A 20,927-nucleotide genomic window follows, 5' to 3' on the forward strand; every position below is an offset into this window, starting at 1 on the left:
ATATTGAGACAATCTTAGTCGCAATGTGGCATTGGAGCACGGTTCACCATGGTTCAGAATGATTGATTTCAATATTCAGACAATCTATGTCAAAATGCGAGATTCAACAATGGTTGACCGTGCTTGACCAAGACTATAAACCCAAGGAAATAATATTAAACCCAATGGATAAATATTATAAACAATTAAACCCAAGGGATAAATATTATAAATATTAAACCCAAGGAATAAATATTAAAAACAAAATCTTTGTCAAAATGACACGTTGGACAAGAGTTGACCATGGTTGACCATGATTATAAATATGGGGGATTTATATTAAACTGAAGGATTAATATTTTTAACACTATGAATAATTTTATACCTTAGGAATATGAACACTTAGATTAATAAACCCAACAGATTGATATTATAAACCCAAGGAAATAATAAACCAAGGGAATAAAACTAAAAAACCTAGGGTTTATAAACCCAAGGGAATAATATTAAACCAAAGGGATTAATATTATAAACCCTATATATATTAATCCTTAGATAAATATTGCAAACCCTAAAATAAATATGGTTGACCATGGTTTACCATAGTTCATTTTTACAGTCTCACAATCTTTGTCACAATGTGACGTCGGACCAAGGATGACCATGGTCGACCATGGTTAATTTTAACATTCTGACAATCTTTATGACAATGCGACGTTGCACCAAGGATGACCATGGTTGACCATGGTTGATTTTCATACTGAGACAATCTTTGTCGCGGTGTCACATTGGACAATATTAAATATTATAAACCCCTTAAGCCCTGAAGCCCAAACATGAATAATATAAACATAAATAATGCAATAGTACAAAACAACAATAATAAACATAAACCACAATCAACGTAAGAACAACATTCCAAACCATAAAGACATCAATACAAAACAATAATATCAATACATTAGTAATAATACACTATAAACCATTAAAACACGATAAACCATCAACACATTGATAATAACATATATATGTCAATACATTTTAAACAATTAATAAGTTTTAAAGCATAAATATATTAATATCAATACATGAATATATTAATAGTATAAATATCAAGAATATTGATATAAATAGTAAGAACATGAAAGGCCAACATCATAATTATAAACCTAAAAAATATTTTCATTTATGAAATCCATTAATATAGCAAAGGACCCATACAATTACAAATCCAAGAGAACAAAATAAAGCGGTAACACCGCCATTGGAGCAAAGGAGTAGAAATGCAAAAAATTGAACGATATGCATTTTGAGAGAACACAAAGTCGGAATAGGAAAGGGAACAAACACATCTAAATTGAACTTATTGGATTCAATAAAAATAATAGAACATGACATTTTAAAACCATACATATACAATTTTCTACATAACAACAATGAAATAAGAAATCCATTTCAATGACATTGAAACCAAAGAAAGAACATTCAAATTAACATATATTTTTCATTGTCTTAACATCAAAGAATTCAAACTTGAACTTCAAACACTACATTAGAAGCCATTTATCAAATAGCATCTTTGAAGACACAACCAAACCGATGACAAAAGAAGCACCAATTCAAAACAACATAATAATGATCACGACCCTTCACGCTTTGCAACATGTCCCTTCGTGTTTTCCTCCCAAACTCCCTTTGGTGAATATGCAATAAGTATTTTTCATCCATTTTCTTTTCATCTAACACATGAAGATGCTCATCAACAAAAGCATGATGGAAGCCAAGTTTGTTATCAAGCTTTTTCCGAATATAGGAAACAAAATTTATCGCTCGAGTAATATTGGGCACCACTCTGACATAATAGGAGACATCATTATTCTCCATATTTGCATTTCAAAGACAAAATGAGAAAATCAACATTAATATGCACACACACGAACACCCAAGCATAGACATATATACATAAAAGGTAGAAAAATATCAAACAAAAATCCATAAAAAAAATATAATGACACACAAAATGTAAAACGATTAAAAAAACAACAAAAAGAAAAAGAAGCTATGATTTAACTGATTAAACAAAAAGAAGACCACAATAAATTTATGACCCATGCATTTTTTTCCCTAATTATTCTAACCAATAACTATAACTATCAAAAAATCTATTCAAACCATTGAGAACTACTATGAACGCCTTTTTTGATCTCCTTACAATTTATTACAAGTAACAACAACAAACACAAAAAGTATACATATTAATTTCAAAGCACGTGAAAGCACCAAACCACAATAAAAATAATTACCTCAAAATGATATCGAGTTCAATTGTTCCTCCTCTTTCTTCCTTAGTGTAACATATTCCCTATTTTGCATTTTTGCATAACGTTGAAAAGAAAAAATAAGTGAAATCTGTAAACCATCAATGGATTTCACTCTTGATATAGTTGTAAATGACAAACCGTGTCTCTCTCTCTATCTCCAATATCTATAGTGGCTCGTTGCAAAGTCATCCCCTGTGATTTGTATATAGTCAATGCCCACACCATTTTCAAAGGAATTTGTTTAAGATTCCCTCTAACAACAGGTGTTATGGGTACAACGTTCCAACAATCATTGTCAAATGGAACACCAATATACTTTTCAAAAATAATTATAGCAAATTGTGGTAGTTGTGGTGGCTTTGTACCAGGCGTGAAGAAGATATCTCCAATATATCCAAGTGCACCATTAACCAACCCAGCCTCAACCCACAAATTGCACGTAAGCATGATATGCTCTCCACGAGACAATAATACTTCGTGCTCCAATACATCATCATCGTTGTCACGTATTTCAATTCTTCTAGTACACTCTGCAAAACATCTTGTCATAGGACAATTCAATGATTTTAGCATTTTCCGGTTGTACAAATTGACAAGACTATTCATTGTAAACAAATGAATTGAAGAATCAAATAAACTATTTTCTAATGGATGTAAGAAACTATCAACACGTGTCATGAGAAGATCCTAATTAGCCAAAAGAGGTTGTACATTTCTAATATTGGTTAGAATATTACAAAAAAATGTCTTCCTTGCATCATCTCCTTGTAGCCTATAAATTTTATCTAAAGTCACAACCATATTGAAGCTTTGCCATAACACCTTCCTTGTTGTTTTACCTGCATACAAGGGTTTATCCTTAATAGGAGGTAGTTGCCCAAGGTCACCCATAAGAATCATGGACCTGCCACCAAAAGGAGAATCCTTATTTTCAGGAAAGGCTTCTCGTAAACAAGAATCTATATGTATGAATAGATTTGGACCTAAAAATCTCATTTCATCAATCAAAATATACCGAATGTGCCTCATCTCTTCTTGAAACACTGCCAAAGCCTGGCCAATCAATGACTTCATATATTTAATAGGAATTTTCAATGCAGAGTATATAGTTTTGCCATGTATATTATATGCAGCTATACCAATTGGAGCGAGCAACAACAATGGACTTGTGCCTTTCGTTGTCAAAGCAGAAAGAGCATGAGAAATACAATGAATAAGAGATGACTTGTCGATCCCAGTGGTTCCTTGAATTAACGTTCTCAAAGGATCATGTAAGACCATGTAAGACCATGTGATGTTTCATTTCCTAGAATCAAGATGTATAAAACAAAAAGCAACATGATATATAGAGGAGCGGAGCAAATCCTTAGCTATGATTTTATGTTTCATACATAATGCAATTATTCGTGGCGTAATGTATACCAACAAAAGTCTACACTACACCTTAACCAATCATTTTTAATATTTTCTTTTCTTTTGGGACATGGCTTGCGTCAATAACAGTCTCTAATTTCATTATTTATTAATATCGTCTTGGTGCCTCAAAGGTTCTTGGTATCAAAAAAATTTAATAATTTTAAGACTTTAAGTCCAAATGTCAGTATTTTTATATTAAGACTTTAAGTCCGAATGTGAGAAAGTTGTTTTCTCTAGCTACATCTGACTCTTCCCATCATTATGGTTTATTAGAATTATGTAACCATGACGCATAAACATTTTATAAAGTTATTATCAAATTGTTTCGCTTAAAAAAATAAAATTGTAAATTTGGTGAAATTATATTTTCATCATGTCTAATATATCACTTTAATTGAAGTGGGGAATTGAACTAATGACTTTATATTAAAGAGTGTCTTAATAGAACACCCAATCACCATCTATTCAAAACGTAACAAGAGTTTGACATAATTTTATTTATAAATTAAAATATCATTAAATTAATTAAATAATTTAAATTTTAAACCTTAACAATCACACTAAATTTACTTTTATCAAATTCAAATATTAAATATATACACTATTATCATCTAGATTTACTATAATATAATATTTATTTTCTTTTTTAAATAATAAATGATAAACCAACTTAATATTGTATTTTTTATTTCCTATTTATATTTATATTTTAAAATTATTTTACAAAGTCCATTTTATAATTTAAATGTATATTTAATTTTTAGAAATAATATAAAAAGTGAAATAATTTATCATTATCAATATGGATGAATATTTTAAATTAATTCCATACAAGTAAATGTGTAATACAAATCTCATTGTACAAGACACATTAATTTACATTTAGGAAATTATTATTAAAAATATTATACAAAATTCTCTAAATTAACCACACTATTTTACATATATAAAGTTATTATTTACAAATATGGAAAAAACTTCTTTTAATTTGTTTTTAATTTTTTTTTATTTCTACTATTTGCATTACATTTAACTCATTAGTTATATGAGGAAAGATGGTGTTTCAAAAAATTGAAATTGGAATGTTTTATGTGGCCAATTTCACAGAATAAGATATTAGTATGGGATAATTTATGTCAGAGAGGTTTCATTGGACTAGGTAGATGTGTATTGTGTAAGGTAGAACTCGAGGATGTGACTCACATTTTTCTCAAGTGTCCATTTGCAGTCTCCATTTGGATTGGGGTACTGGACATCTTAAACATAATTGTCAATTGGAATTCTACATCTGTTGAAGCATGTTTGAAGGGTTGGATGTTGAGTTACAAGGAATATTGAACTCTTCCACTTTATATATTCTGGGACATTTGGAAGAACAAAAGTGTAAATATATTTGAAAATGTTCTAGTGGACGTCAATATAGCATTTGCATAAGGATATGTGCATACCTCAATGAAATTGGGCTTATGGTCAATAAGGGATCATTGAGATGGATTCATATTGCAAACATCTAGAGCATAAATCCCGTGGGGTTTTTTGATGGTGTTGTAAATAAAAATAGATGTCGCAATGAGACTTACATTGTCATAAAGCCTGGACATTTTTATCATTTTTGTTGGGACAATGGGTTGGGTTCCAACACTCGGGTGAAGATCATTTCTCTTTGGGGATCTTATGTTGTGTAAAATGATAATCTATCCAAAGAACGAATTTTTTCGGAGATTCAAAAGTTGTTGTTGAATGGGTCATGGAGATGTCTAACTTTAATCCTCCCATACTCACAAACTAGATGAAAATAATTAAGATATTTATTGTTTTTTTTTGTGGGGTGACATTTTCCTATATTTACAAGCAATATAATAGACTTGTCAATGCTCTATCAAAAATAAGACACATATATCAATTAAGGAAGATTATCAATTCTACACACTGCGATGAAAATTTTTAGAAAATGACAAACATTTATTTTACATAAATTCTATTTTTTTTTAATTGTAAATCTCAACTTTCTTTTTAAAAACAAAATTCAATTGTTAGAATATGCGATATCAATTTTGTATTTAGGATCATGGCGATTTACTGAAAATACTCTATCTATAAACAACCTATTATTAATATAAAAAAATTAATAAAAATCTCAAACAATATTAAAGTCCCCATGATAAATAAATAATATTACCGCCAGAAATATGACAATGCATACCAACTCTTAAGTGGAGTGTTAGTTACGTCATTCAATTGTCAGAATAAGGCACCGACACCACATCTTTTAAGGGGTGACATCACGTAAGCGCATGCACCCCTCTTTATACCAACCTTCCCTTGCAAAGCTGTCCTACACTAGCGCATATATGTAATGTTGGGCACCAAAGAGTATAATAAAATTTCATTTGACGTTTTTTTGGTTGGTTGGTTTGGGTTGGAAGATCGAAGAAATTGTTATATGGATAAGAATGTTGTATTAAATGACTAATATTTAAATATTTACAATTAGTTTTCTTTTAAGATGAGTAAAGTTAATCACTGTTATTTTATTTATGGTATGGAGAAGTGTTCTTACTTTAGAATGAACTTACGGTATATATTTTATAATAGTGTGTATTTATTTTATTTATGGTATTGAGAAGTGTTTTTAGTTTAGAATAAAAGAGATATTATAATATTTTATTATGTAAATATTTTGATTCAATTAAATTATAAAAAATAAAATAAAATGAGTTTTAGATATTTATATATTTATATATATAATCTAATTTATTGATGGAATGGGTTTTTCACTGAAATCTAGTAATATAGTTTTAAACAAGATTGTGATTTTTTGTTGTTTAAAATACTTTTTTGAATGCATAAATGGATTCAATGCCCTAAAAAACCCCTAGGGCACTCGAATTCTACAAATTAAACAACTTCAACTCAAGTTTTAAAGATATCTACTAGATTTTGGTTAAAATTAACCAGAAAAAATGTCATGAAAATGGTCATTTCATCCGTTATGTGTATATGTATGTATGTATAACCAACCTAGATCCATCTGAACTCCTAATCTATCAAGCACTGAGAAGGCTCAAATCTCTCGAGGTGCAAAACTTTCCTTAAGTTTTGCACTCAAAAAAGAAGTTTGCACCTTGAAAGATTTGATCCCTCTCGGCACTTGATAGATCTGAAGTTAAGATGAACCTAGGCTAGTGTAGTTTTGTACATTGTTTACATATTGTTAATTGAAAATAATGAAGAAATAGTTAAGAATGTCAAAGTTCGATTATATTTTTAGTTTGATATTTTTTTGTACTGCATTTTCTATTGCATTAAATATCAATACACATTGCAGAATAAATTTTGTCTATGTCTAATCAACCATTTTTTTAAATGGCCTAACATGCCCGATAAAATGACTATAGGGAGACCATATAGACATAATTGATGCATGCATGCCTAGAGAAAATACCCCCCATACCTACCCAAGGAGGGAAACTAGGTCTGATCAAGAAAAAGTCAAGAGTTGTCCACAATGGGAAATCAACTCTTTAAATACAAAAATCGGTTAACATAACACCTAAAGGTCCGTCTTTAAGGAAACTAGGCCTAAAGGGTCCATAATTTGGTTTTCTATTGTCATCTGAGGTAGAAGACTACATAACAAAGAAAGAATACGAAAAAAAGACATTAAAGAGGGGTGGTGTGACCTGCCTCCTCCAAAGATGATTGGAGTACAATAGAGGTGTTTTAAGAAGAGCCTAGTGCCTGCATCACTATTTCACCACCATGCTTCTTAATCAGCCACAAAACTATAGTGATGAGGGAGTTGTTCTATTTCACAAGCATCTCTAAATGGACTCGAGTTTCGTGTCGATCTTGTTCTTGTGTATGCAAAACTTGGTCCACGAAGGTTTTAGTGTTTCAGTACAAATCCAACAACCTCTAATACTTGGTTACCCCAGTTCAGCTTGAACTAGGGTCTACAATGAAGGGAAACAACTCACCCTCAATATAGCCTCTTTCCATGAGAACTATGGAACAACAGACCCTTTCTTCTAACAACTACACACACTATAGTGACCCATCAAGGTGGAGTGGAAGAAAGTTTTTATAGCATTAAGAACATTTTTCTTTGCCTTGGAGGAGGCTTGCAGGGAGATTTTCTATTGATGATTGAGCTCTACACCATGAAACTGAAAAGCCAAATGTTAATTTGGAGTAGAGAAAAAATTGCAAGCATTGACATGAAAATGAGCTGAATTGAAGGGAGGTTGGGAGGTGAATGAGGTAGTTCTCCCCAATAATCTCCCTAGATCCTCTAGTTGACACATTAATTGACAACACTATCATGGAGATCATATTTTGACATTATTTTCCTCACGTCACTCTCTTGTTTTCTAGTCCTCCCCATCTTTCCAAGTGATTGCGTTAGTTTCCTCAACCTAATTTTGCATTGAAATCCTTTGTACCTTGTCATTGCATAGCCTTTGAACCATATATTACTCGCACAAATATACATGATTGCAATAAGTAGGTTGCAGGGTGGTAGGAGTAGAGCTTGAGGCCTTGTACCATTGGGACATGTCAACCAGAATTCGGAGGTTGTCACCATTTTTCATATTCTTTTCATCCCCTCTTGCCACACTAAGTGGGGATTCTTTGAGTTTAATATTGAATATTTAAGTGCTACAAATTTTATTTTAGGTATAGAAATTAAAATAGATTGGGTAATCATGAGACTTGCATTGAATTAAGAGTGAATAGGTCGAGACAATAGTGAAAAGGTTAACATGCATGTATGTTGACCTATAAAGGTCCTTATTCCGATAAGTTTAAAATTATCTACATATCAGTGTTTGTGTTAGGTCCCTATAATATTAGTGTAACCCCCATATTTTTATTGTCATGCCCCATGTAGCCCCCATATTGTTATTGTTGTGCCCCATAGAAACCCACTATTGTTATTGTTGAGCCCTTACATTATTATTGTTATCTAGGCCCTGATTATATTGTCACCCTTTAAACTCCTATATATACCAAGCAAGTATTGTCATTTGAATCATCGAATAATTGTTCATTTATGTGATGTAAAAGGAGGTTTCCCCATCGAAGAGACTTTTGGTCTATATTTTATTTTGTTTTGTGATCTAGCTACATAACATTTGGTATCAGATCTATGGATTCTAGGGTTTAGGGGCAAGATCTAGATCTTAAGGAGATATAAATCCTTGGAACGATCTGTAAGGAAATGTTGGAAATGAAATAAAGTTGGGCATTATAATAAAGAATACAAATATAAGATTTGAAAAAAGTAAGGGATATAATTGTGCCCCTTTCATAAAAAATGAAAACCTCCATGGAAGGAGGAGGTGATGTTTACTTGGCATCTACAAGCACAAATTCAAATCATGGTGATATTGTTTATCAACTTAGTTCAATCATCTCATATGATTCCTTACAATGAGTAGTTTTGTGAATATGAAAAGTACAATGGTAGTGATGTTTTCCTAAGATACAACTTGACAAACAATACCACATGGTGTGGAAAGGGTTAAGTTATTACTCAAACAAGGAAGGATCAAAACTCTCCCTAGGGTTCTATAAAGTCCAAATCTTCCCAAAAAACAAAATTTGTAAGTAAGATAAGTCACACAAGCATGCATACTATGTTTCAAAAAAAGAAACCTAAAAGATGGTTTAAGGAGAAATTGTGTTGATGAGGGGAGTTCAAATTGGAACTTTGTCAAAGCTATTGGGAAGCACTTGTAATAATAAGCTTAACAATTTTGTTGTTCATGAGGGTAGCAATGAAGAGGATATGATCTCTATTATTCCTATATGGAAAAGGATGTTATGGCGTCAAAGACTAGAACATATCAGAGAGAAGGGCTTTGAGGATAGGACCTCTATCTAGAGGAAAGACGATGTTATGGCGTCAAAGAATAGAACATATTAGAGAGAAGTGCTCTGAGAAGAATTTTTTTTCCTCATTAGATTTTTATTTCTATGAATAATGTGTGATAAATACAATCAAGTAAGACTCTCATATGGTGCCACAAAAGCAAAATAAATCTTGGATTAGATGCATAATCCCTATGTTTGTTCCATCACTAGGTAAAACTATGTCATTATGTTTCATTCATAGATGATTTCTTAATGAACACATGGATCCATTTCGTCTGAAAGATATTTAATATTTTTCAATTGATTAAAATGTTTAAGGTTCGTTAGAGAACCAAACAAAGGAGAGAATAAATGTGTTGAGGATAAATAATAATGGAGTGTTCCATGGAAATGAGTTCAAAAAAGAAGTGTGGAATAACAAGGGAAAATGTTACTCCACACACTTCTCAACTAAATGGAGTTGCAAAAACATTGATCAAGACATTAATGGAAAAGGAAATAAGCATGCTTAATGGTGCAAGGTTATTACAATAATTCTAGGAAAATGTAGTGGACATTATATGTTACTTGGTAAATCAATCACCTACATCAATGTTTGTTGATAAAATTCTCCATGAGGCATGTACTAGTAGAGAAAACATCTCTTGAACATCTCATAGTTTTTGGTTGTGATTCCTATGTGCATTTTCCCATTGAAAATGGGAGTAAGATGAATAATAAAGCTAAAAAATATATCTTTGATTGTTATAAAGAGGTATATAAAAGGTATAAGCTTTGGAACCTAATAACACATAATATTGTTTACAATCAAGATATGGTATTTAGAAAGGTTGAAAGTATTCCCAAAGAGAAATTCCAACGAAGTGAAGAATGAAATAAAATTGAGTTTAATTTAGAATATGAAGAGAGAAAAAACCTCAAACTCCACCCTTGAGGAAATCAATTTATGAAAGAGGAAAACTAGAAAGGTATACCCTACCTAATTTTTATTCTATTTGTTCTACCTATAACTAATGATGATCCTAGAACTATTAGGGAGACAATGGATCTAGAGGATAGTAAATTCTAGAAGAAGGTTATGGTTGAAGGAATGGATGCCTTAGATAAAAAAGAGGCTTGGGATCTAGTTTAGTTGTTGGGTGAAAGAAAACATATTAGTGGAAAATGGATGTTTAAGAAGGACTTGAATGTAAAAGGTAAATGGTCCAAAATTAAAAATTGAAGGTTTCATGAAATGATTTGCAAGCTAGTTTATGTCTTTTAGGAAATGGATTGTGATTGCAAAAGCACACAAACTTAAGTAAATTTTACAAAATTTAAATAGTTAAAAATGGACAAACATGCAGCATCAAACACAACAAATTGATAACGGAGTTCACACCTCCTGGGCTACATCTCCGGGTCTAGCTTCAAATGGTGGTTTTTTTTATTATATATTTAAATTCTCAATGCATTGTCATACAAACTTCAATCTACAAAAATAACACTGTGATTATGTCCATAATGCCTAAAATCCCTTGTCTAAGATCTTCTTGAGCTCAAAAAGGTTAAAAATTGAGGAAGATAGGCCTCGTTGAAGTTTTACTGGAAAACTGATCTACAAAACAGGCCTTGCTCTACAATTCTAGCAGCAAAAATGACATAGCTCGTTTGGTTGGCACATTGGAGTGGTATCCCGCAAGTCACGGGTTTGTTTTGCAATCGGAGGCGGAGGTTACGTTGTATTTGTTTTAAAACATTTTTTTTTTAAATGCATTGGGTCGAAGCCCGTCCCGACGTCCATGTGCCTGGTGTAACACCCTCCTCCCACATCTACCCAAGTAACTAGCCAACTAGGGTAAACATGCGATGAGAGGCTACTATGATTGCATTCAACCTCCTATGTGACCTTAAGGAAGTGGAATTGATGGAAAAATCACACACAATCATCCAACATTAGCTTCAGGACCCACAAAAACTAATCCAACATTTCAGACATCTTGCACTTGGGTCCTACAAAATTTTTGACCATCTTAGGCGTCAGTTGCTCTCATGCTATAGGCATGACAGCATCCAGAAACGCAAAGTCACTCTCGCAGTCTTATGTGCCAGCATCCAGGGACCCAATTTGTCAGTTCTTTGCCAGCGACCCCAAGATTTAAGCTAGTTTTTCAAGCCCAGAGCCCAGGTCACTACCCAGAATGGAGTGATAGCTTAAGATCAGTAAAATAACAGGAAAATAATGATTCCAAAGCAATAATTTGAACAAGATCTTAACCATACCCCTACTAGCCATGACAGGCATTTCATCAAACATATCATCAACATGTAACTTATAGGTGTAAACAACAGAATTAAGTGTAGGGATCTCATACTTATCAGAGAATCGCTATGAACCATTGTTCCCTCATGTCATTTGTTGCATTAGCATCTATTAGGACATAGATACATTATCCATTCATTTACAAGTGAAAACATGCTAAGAGCCATACATAGTTGTTGTCATAAAACATACATATAACCAACATAATAGGGACAGAAATATCATAAACATATCAGCCATAAAATCCACATATACATCAGTACATTTACACAAGAAAATCAAGGGAATAAATTTCTCATTAATGAATTCAAAAAACCAACGGAGATGGGACTACCACAATCCACCCGACCATAGATTGGTTGAGCCAAGTCTCTCTTCATCTAATCACCCCATGTGCCATATTCCAATCAAGAATGTGGGATTCATAGAACACACCAAAAAGAACTAAACAAGAATGATGTCATCGGAGTTCTATGCCTACACCGTGAGGAATTTGAGTGCTTCCTAGTCTCTCAAGCTTTACCGTAATCCACAGTCTCATCCAGGGATCACTAGGCCCTACACTAAGACACACTCTCCAAGATTTACCGTACATCCTATCTCGCGACTACTAGGCCCAACAAAGAGAAATCCACCTCTTGGCCTTACTGTATATCTCGCCATTCACCGGAAAGGATACCTAGGCCTGAAGAGGCACACAATTTGTCTTTACCACAATCCACAGTCTTGTTTAGGTGTTACTAGTCTAGTTTCTTTACCATGATCCTTAATCTGGTTCAGGGACCACTAGGCCATGTGTTTGTCAATTCAGAGATCCACCCCACTCAGCTTCGAATCCATCTGGCCATCCCACATTAAATGAATATGAGAAACCCATCTCATCAAAGCTATTGGGAAATGTAAAGGCTAGGCTGAAGAACACTGTCACACTACAAAACCCATGCCATGATAGAAAAGAACCACATGCAATACCATGCATGAAAAATCTAGCAAGGAAAATACACATGCAAGTCAATACCTGCAATGAAGCCTATTGTAGCTTCTTGATCCTGCCTTTCTCTTCTTGATCTTTTCTTCCTCTTGCCTTCTTTTCCTTTATTGCTCCAATGCCAAAGTGCTCCAAGAAAACTTTGTATCCAAGAGTGAGAGTGAGAGAGAGAGAGAGAGAGAGAGAGAGAGAGAATAATGGGAGAGCTCCAAAGCTAAACTGATAAAAGGTTACCAACTAATCCTCAAAAGCCTTTTTATGAATGAGGCCTCTATTTTCTTCATTTTCCTTCATTTTCCTCCTCACATGCAACCTATGAGCTTTCACCTCCTTTTTCTCCTAATTTCCATTATTTTCATAAATAATTGTGCCAAAATTTCCATTTTTCCTTTCCAAAGCCTTATTCGTTGCCTTTGCCAATTTCCTTAGCCATAAACAACCAAATGAACACCCCTAGGATGTGTTGCCCAACATTCAGATTGGAATAAGTGTCCCATCAACCATGGTTATTATTTTTAACTTTTATTACATGGAATTTTCACCAGGGCTATTACATAACCCTCCACCTTGGAGGACACCGTCCTTGGTGTTCAATCACACATATACTTCAACAAACTGTTGGAAAGAAGACAAACTTCTCATGGAGCTTTATTACATAACTTGATGTAGTATTTATAATGATCATCATGTTGAGTGCCAACCCACATGACATCATGATGACATAACCAAATGATAGCATAGTAACATGACAACATAATCATAACGACATGACACCCATACCACTTAGTGGAGCTTTATAACATATCTCATGGAGATATTTACATCCATAGACATATGTACATATAACAATATCACAAAAACATATACCAAAACATATACTAAGACATCATAGAAAAACATATACCAAAACACCATATCAAAGCATATACCAAAACACCATCTCAAAGCATATATCAAAACAACATATCAAAGCATATACAAAAACACCATATCAAAGTTGCTTTGCCTCAACCTGCAAACAAGGAAGGATACATAGCCCGCATCTAATCCGACATCTCCCATGTAGCTTCATTGGACCCAAAATGCTTCCCTTGCACTTTAACTTGCTCGATTTCTCGGTTCTAGAGCATGAGCACCTTTTTATGAAATATACACTAAGGCTACAACTAGAATTCTCCATCTGGTTCAACCTGCAATATAAACTAGTCAATCAATTGATCAACATCTTTAATATACTTCTTAAGCAATGATACATGGAAAACATCATGGAATTTCACTGTCGGAGGCAGTGCAAGTTGATAGGCTACTGGCCCAATCATCTCAATGATACTGAAGGGTCCACAAAATCGTGGTGCCAACTTGGCACAAGATCCAATCCGCAAGGAGCTCTTCTTCGGTTTGATGCACAAGTACACTTGTTCCCTGACCTAGAACTCCTTAAACAACCTGTTCGTATCTGCATAACTCTTTTTCCTATCCTGCGATGCCTTTAGATTCTTCTTGATCACCTGCATTTCCTATTCTATGTCTGCCAACATATTTGGTCCAATCAATACCCTGCTAATCGGATCACTCCAACTGATAGGAGTTTTACAAATTCACCCATACAATGCCTCAAAAGGACTCATCCTTAATGACTCCTAATAATCATTGTTGTATGCGAACTCTACAAAAGGAAGAAACTCTTCCCACTTCCGTTGTTGATGTGTCACGTACATCCTCAACATGTCCTCCAATATCCTATTGACCCTCTTTGCCTGTCCATCTGTCTGCAGATGATAATTTGTACTGAAGGCCAACTTTGAGCCCAAACATGCAAATAACTCCTTCCAAAACTTGGAAGTAGAATTCGCATCTCTGTCTGACACAATCTTCTTTGGAACACCATGAAACTTGACCACATCTATGATAAATACATGTGCTACATTGCTAGCTGAGAATGTAGACTTCACTGGAATGAAATGTGCAACCTTTGTCAACCTGTCCACGATAACCATGATGGAATCATGTTGTCTCACTGTCTTCAGCAACCCTGTGATGAAATCCATGGAAATAACCTCCCATTTCCATTATGGAATCGTGATCATCTATAGCAGTCCACCTGGATGTTTACACTCTACTTTCACTCACTAACAGTCAAAACATCTCGCCACAAACTCTACTACATCCCTCTTCAAATTCGGCCAATAGTAAAATCTCTTCACTGCTGTCAGTGTCTTCTGATAACTTGGGTGACCCAAATATGGTTTTTCATGAAACTCCCTCAAGATCACCTTCTTGAGCTCATTGTTATCCGATATATATATCCTATCTTGGAACTTGAACCGTCCATCTGTTGTAAGACAATAATTCATACCATGTGCACCTGCACCTGTGCATGTACTTGTACTGCCACCAGTACATGTAACACTACATGTACCTGTACTTGTACCTATACTATCACATGTACTTGTACCAGCACCTTGCTATAGCTTGTGCACAATCTCCATATACCTGACATCTTGCTAACCTACCTACAAGATCCTATCCTTTGGATCTATCCCATAGGATCTCATAACTGCCAAGTGACTTACCTGTACCCGTCTTCTGAGAGCATCTTCCACCCTATTCTATTTACCTTTGATGTACCTGATCTTGAAATCAAACTTGTTGATCATGGGCAACCATCTACCATGCCTAGTGTTCATATTTAGCTAGTCAAACAAATACCTCAACCCAATGTGATCACTCATAAGTACAAACCTCCTACCAAGAAGATAATGCATCCACATCTTCAATGCATGTATGATTGTTGCTAACTCAAGATCATGTGTCAGGTAGTTATGCTCATGCTCGTTTAGTTTCTGGGACTCATAGCATACCACATATCCATCCTACATAAGGACTCCACCAAGCCCTCTCTTGCAAGCATCTGTGCATACCACAAACTCTTTGTCCAGATCTGCAATCTGTAGCATTGGTGCATGTGTCAACAACTACTTAATTTTCTCAAAACTAGCCTCACACTCCTCTATCCATTCAAACTACTTACCTTTCCTTTGCAATGATGTGATAGGATAAGCAACCTACGAGAAGTTCATGATGAAACTCCTATAATAGCCTACCAGACCCATGAAATATCTCACCTCATCCACACTCTTAAGAGCTACCCACTCCATGATGGCCCTCATCTTCTCTAGATCTACTACAATGCCCTCCTTAGAAACAACATGTCCCAAGTAATGTACCTCACTCTAAAAGAAACTACACTTACTGAGCTAGCATACAATTGATGCTCCCTCAACAACCTCAACACTTCTGCTAAATGGTCGGCATGGTCTTCCTCATTTTTAGAATATACCAGTACATCATCAATGAACACAATAAAAAACTTATCCAAATATGGACTCAACACACTATTCATCAAACACATAAATGTAGTTGGAGCATTATTCAAGCTAAATGGAACATCAATGAACTCATAATGCCCAGACCTGGTCTGAAACGTAGCCTTGTAAATGTCTCCTCTTTGATGTGTACCTGATGGTATCCGGATCTCAGATCAATCTTCGAGAATACTGCTACTCCCTTCAACTTATCTAACAAGTCATCAGTCCTTGGCAAAGGGTACCTGTTCTTGATGGTCACTTTTTTCAACTGTCGTTAATCGATGCATAGTCTAAGAGTACCATCTTTCTTCTTCACAAACAATACCAGTGTGCCCCAAGGTTATACACTTGGCCTAATGTATCCCTTGTCCAACATTTCCTTCAACTAAAAATTTAACTCAACCAACTCAGGTGTGCTCATCATGTAAGGTGTTTTTGATGCTGGAGCTGCCTCTAGCACTAACTCAATAGAAAAGTCTACCTCCATGTGAGGTGGAAACTCAATAATGTCCCAGGGAATACATCCCGAAATTGCTGCAAAATTGGGTACCTTCTCAACACATCTGCATGCTCAACCTCCTTACCCTTATCACTAGAAATGTAACTGCAAATAACATACACCCTTTCTTGCAGCTACACTTAGCTTGCATAGTTTCCACCATCCTAATTGATGTGGTTTTCTTCTTAGCTAGCAAGACTCTTGGTTCCCCATTGTCATCAACACACTTATTAACTTTATCATAGCATTATACTTTTGTTCTATGAAGATACAACCAATCCATTCCCAACAACATACTGTATGATCCCAACAGTAATACTTTTAAATGTGTTACGGTAGACATACTATTCAAGTCAAGTGCGTAAGCTCTTACCCAATGATGAACTCGCTTCTTTGTACCTGTAACCAACTACACTAACCAAGAATATGCATGCAATTCCTTACTCAAACCACACTTATCCACCAAGTCAGGACTAAGATAGTTATAATTAGATCCAGGGTCAATCAAAATAGAAATAACTTGATCACAAAGCTTACTGTCCATCTCAATGTATATTCCTAGTGTTGTTCTTGTCTTTTGTCCATTGCCGCATAAATACGAGGAATTTTCTTCCCAACATCCCCAAAAGTTCACTCTTCCTGTGCACTATATATCTTAGACCTACCACCCTGATGCTGCGGACGATCTCTCCTAAGGTGTTCCTCGCCACATGTCCAACACTCCAACCAACCAGTGCCCTCACCTCAATGTTGTCACTGCGACCCATGTCCCTGTCTAGCTTCATTAACTTCTTTTGCGGTTCCATATTTTCTTTCCCATCTGCATTCTGAGGCCTTGTTCTCTTAGGTTTCCATTTACCTCTACCTTTTTCTTTTCCCTTCCATCCTTGCTAAGATTAATTCTTATGCTTTGACTGTTCATAGAAATGATTCAATTTCCCAATGACTTCCTCAAGTGATCGAGGCTTGTCGTACTCAATCCGATCTCTAAATGCTAATGGAAAACCACTAACAGATCTCTGAACTTTAGCCTTCTCATAGGTAAGATATGGTATATACCTCAATAGATCCAAAAACTTCGTCGTGTACTCTTCATCTTCCATTGATCCCATCTTTAGCTCATATATTTCTTTGGCCTTACTATCGTAGTACCTCTCTAACAAGTACTTCTTCTTAAAAATCCTCTTGAACTCTCACCAACTCAAGTCATATGTCTTGATGTCTCTAACCCACTTAACATCTTCCCACCAGATGTTTGCTTACCTTTCAAGCTGAAGATATTTATTATGGCCTTCATGTTATCTGTGTACTCATGCAACTCAAACAATTTGTTCATCCCAAGTATCCAAGCCTCTACATTTTCCAGCTTCTTCACATCTCCATCAAAAGTAGGTGTTTTTTTATTTCTTGAATTCATCTGGAAAGTATCCCCTATCACTCCTCCTGTAAGGATGATAATGATGAAAATCATGATGTTTATTAGAACCAAAACTAGAATAGTACTTGTACTCATCACCCCTCCTATTCGGAGTATCCAACAACCTACCATCTCTCACTGTATTAGATCTATCTGGCCTATGTCTACCAGGAGACCTACTGCCATATTCCTCATTAGTTTTATCCTCATGTCCATGCTTGATATGAAGCGACCCTTGTCATTGCAAGTCTGACAACTCTGAAGAAGTATAAAATTGACCTCTACTTGTTCTCTTGTGCTTATATGTTTCGGCCATTATCATCCTTACAACTTTTTATCTCTTCCTTCAATCTTCTCAGGGTGTATGCCAAATCAGAAGAGTGCCCCACACCACGTTGCCCATCTAATTCATAGGGAGATTCTATGTATTCTACCGCCTTGCTAGCCATTTTATCTTTTTCCTGCAATGCATAATATGTCAGATAAACCAAATCACAATAAATCAACATACCTTTAAATAATTTGGGGAGGATATCTCATCTGCCAGATCAACAAAGTAGTGTGATACTTGTATAACATAAACATAACAGCACATAGACATACGCAAATAAATGTATCAACACATAAACATCGTTCTAGTTAGGGTCGAGTCATCAATGCAAGGCCATATTAACAATGCATGCTAAGAAATCATGCATGACAACAACCATTACTCCATTGTACACATTTCCATATGCAACCAACAACATGCATAAGCAATGCCTAATCAACTACACCTACGCATAAACGCATGTAGTTGAACATAAGCGATCAGTTCTTGTAATCAACCTACAAGGCTGATACATGTAATCAAATCTAAGAAAATGTAGCCTAACATAAAAGGATGTAAGTAGGTGACATAAAATCAACATGTAAGTGACATATAACAATATCTAACCAGTCATATACTCATGACAAATGCATTCCACAAACTCAACATCAAATTAAACATGGAAACCTTATTACAACCATAATCAATCATCCATCAAAGGCAACAAGCACATGGAATGCAAGAGTAAAAGACACACATCCAACTGACATGCATGCATGACCAACACACACTGCCCATCCAATCCGAGGGGTGAATCATGCTCTGATACCACTCTGTAACACCCTCCTCCCACATCTACCAAAGTAACTAGCCAACTAGGGTAAACATGTGATGAGAGGTTACTAAGATTGGATTCGACCTCGTATGTGACCTTAAGGAAGTGGAATCGATGGAAACATCACACAGAGTCATCCAACATTAGCTTCAGGACCCATAGAAACCAATCCAACACTTCAGACAGCTTGCCCTTGGGTCCTACTGAAATTTTGACCATCTTAGGCCTAAGTCGCTCTCATGCTATAGGCATGACAACATCCAGAAACCCAAAGTCGTTCTCACAGGCTTATGTGCCAGCATCTAGGTACCCAATTTGCCAGTTCTGTGCCAGCGACGCCGAGATTTAAGCCAATTTTTCAGGCCCAGAGCTCAAGTCACTGCCCAGAATGGAGTGACAATGTAAGATCAGTGAAAGAACAGGAAAACAATGATGCCAACACAAATAAGTTGAACAGGACCTTATCCAGACCCCTACTAGCCATGACGGGCATTTCATTAAACATGTCACCAACATGTAACCTACAGGTGTAAACAACATAATTAAGTATAGGGATCTCATACTTATATGAGAATCGCTATGAACCATTGTTCCCTCATGTCATTTGTTGCGTTATCATCTATTAGGCCATATATACATTATCCATTCATTTACAAGTGAAAACATGCTGAGAGCCATACATACATGTTGTCATAAAATATACATATAACCAACGTAATAGGGACATAAATATCATAAACATATCAGCCATAAATCCACATATACATCAATAAATTTACACATGAAAATCAAGGGAATAAATTTCTCATTAATGAATGCAATAAATCAACTGGAGATGGGACTACCACGTTCCACTAGACCATAAATTGGCTAAGACAAGTCTCTCTTCAACCAATCACCCCCGTGCCATATTCCAAGCATGAACGCGGGACTCATAGAACACACCAAAAATAGTCAAACAAGCATGGATGCCACCAGAGTTCTCTACCTACATATTGAGGAATTTGAGTGCCTCCTAGTCTCTTAGGCTTTATCGTAATCCATAGTCTAATCCAGGGATCACTGGGCCCTGCACTGAGACACACTCTCCATGATTTACTGTACATCCCATCCTAGGACTACTAGGTCCAACCGAGAGAAATCCATCTCTTGGCTTTACCATATATCTCGCCATTCACTAGCAGGGATTCCTAGCTCCAAAAAGGCACACAATCTGGATTTACCACAGCCCACAGTTTGGTTCAGGGGTTACTAGGCCAGTGGTTTTACCATGATCTATAGTCTGGTTCAGGGACCACTATGCCATGTGTTTGTCAGTTCGGAGATCCACCCCACTTAACTTCGAATCCATCTAGCCATCCCACATTAACCAAATATGATAAACCCATCTCATCAAAGCTATCAGGAAATGGCAAGGCTAGGCTGAAGAACACTGTCACACCTGGAAAAACCCATGCCATGATAGAAAAGGATCACATGCAATACCATGCATGCCAAATATAACAAGGAAAATACATATTTAAGTTGATACCTACAATGAATCTTGATTTAGCTGCTTGATCCTGCCTTTCCCTGCTTGATCTTTGCTTCCTCTTGCCTTCTTTGCCTTTCT

This window comes from Pinus tabuliformis, chromosome Q (assembly GCF_031772625.1).
Source record: "Pinus tabuliformis cultivar Carrire ecotype Pingquan chromosome Q, CPIR1, whole genome shotgun sequence".
NCBI classification, from domain to species: Eukaryota; Viridiplantae; Streptophyta; class Pinopsida; order Pinales; family Pinaceae; genus Pinus; species Pinus tabuliformis.